General features: G+C 37.5%; 1 pseudogene; it reads left to right on the top strand.

Annotated features, from left to right (window-relative positions):
* Window positions 1–275: 275 nt before the first annotated feature.
* On the top strand, window positions 276–544 carry LOC110339739 (annotated as a pseudogene).
* Window positions 545–1,925: the final 1,381 nt, after the last annotated feature.

The raw sequence follows: 1,925 nt of genomic DNA, 5'->3' as shown, positions 1-1,925 counted from the left end.
TGCCAGATCTCTCCTCAAAACTCTAATGACTCCCATTATTATGGAATCTCTCATCCTGCTCTCTATTCTTCCCCTGACTCAACATTCCTGCTCCCCCATGTCCCCGTCTCCTCTCCTCTCCTCTCCTCTCTTCTCCCCCTCTCATTTAATCAGCTCCCTCTCCCCTACCCCCATGCTCCAAATTCTTTTTACAATATTACAATGATAGGAAAAACCAGACATAGGACAGAACACAACTGACCTATCAAGACATGGGTATGCTGGATCTGTCAGAGATGGCAGAGGTTGAAAAGACAATGATGAGTCTGTCTAGCCAGAAAGGAGTACAGGGGAGCCATCATGATGAGCACAGAGGCATTCCCATTAAGAGAGCCATAGACAATCCTAGTTCTTCACAGTATGCCAGCCTCATTCACAACTTTATCTTAAAGAACATCATGTGCTTCATTCTTTTTGAAAATTTGCTACACACACACACAGAATGAAATTATGGTTTCACCAGATAAGATTATTTTTTATTGTGTTTCAGAATCCAACTGCATAAGCCATTTTCCTGATACCCTATGTCACCAGTTAATTTAATAGCCAATAATAATGTTAATCTTGTCAGTTAGAATACAGCGGTTGCCTGAAAGCTCATATAGACATGTCAGTGATGCCGGGTAGGCTGGCAGTGCTATCTACCCCACCAAATGAATCTCTCTGCTGTCTAATTTTTTTCCCAGAAAGACTTGGTCCTCATTTGTAGATATGGGAGCAAGAGGAGAATGGAAGTTCACATCCAGCTTCCTTCTGATGTTCAGTTTACTTTGTTATTCTTAAAAAAGATAGTTTTGTTTGTTAATTTAACTAAAAATAACTAAAGAAAAAAGTCCACACCCTCAAAACAAAGAAGGATTAAAGATCAAATTTATAGGCCAACATCTCTGATGAACATGGATGTAAGTAATTCTCAATAGAATATTTGTGAACCAAATTCAATAACCTATGAAAATACAATCCATCATGGTCAACTTGGCTCCATCATAGAGATGCAAATCTAAGCTTGTTGTAGTTTATTCATTTATTTACACAGAGTTCATCTTTTAAATATTAGAGCGGCAAAATATAGACTAGTCAGTAAGGAATTGGAGTTCAAAAATAAATGAGGAAGTGAAAAGCATAAGTCTTACTCTCTGATAGCCTCAAAACCAGAAGAAATGCTAAGTTTGCCTTTAGGTCTCTTGGGTTGATATTATATATAAAGAATTAATGATGATTTAAATATGGTTGTAATAGAAGCAGACAGGCAGCTTTTTCGTTTTTGGTTGACTGGTGATATTTTTGTTGTTGTTCATAGTCTTTTGTAAATTGGTACGAAATTCTATGATGACTTAGGACTTTCTCTATTTCCTGAAATCTAAGGAATTCTAATAAATGAATACATTTATGGTGAAATATTTCATTTGAGAGAAGTGGGACATGCTCGGGTTGGAAGTTAATTACATGTGATAAAGGAACCAGGCATTGGTGGAACCTGGTGTTTAATGCCTTCTTAAATCTATCACCCATCCACCGTGGGGCCAATTCCTACTTCACAATCACTTTGGTTGTCACTTCTCATTCTGAAAAAGTGCATACTCATTGATAGAGTTATTACTATGGTCCATGGAATATCTACTTTAGAACCTACAAAAATATTTTTAAATACTCCTAGTCCTAATACCAAAGTCAGGTCACCACAAAAATTCAATGTGTATAAAATTTATGAGCCATTGCTGTGCAGAGATAGTACCCTGGTTCAGTGAAGCCCACTCTAATGTATCCCTCAGTCTGGTAGTGATGAATGGCATGCCTTCCTGTTATTTGGCCGTGGAACTACCTTGTTGTCTCTTAAACACTGGATGCCTTTCATCATGTGATTAGGCAGTTCTGTTGATTTTCAT

This window comes from Mesocricetus auratus, unplaced genomic scaffold (assembly GCF_017639785.1).
Source record: "Mesocricetus auratus isolate SY011 unplaced genomic scaffold, BCM_Maur_2.0 Super-Scaffold_100004, whole genome shotgun sequence".
NCBI lineage: Eukaryota > Metazoa > Chordata > Mammalia > Rodentia > Cricetidae > Mesocricetus > Mesocricetus auratus.
The sequence above is the reverse complement of the archived record's forward strand: the minus strand, read 5'-3'. Positions and strand labels throughout refer to the sequence as shown.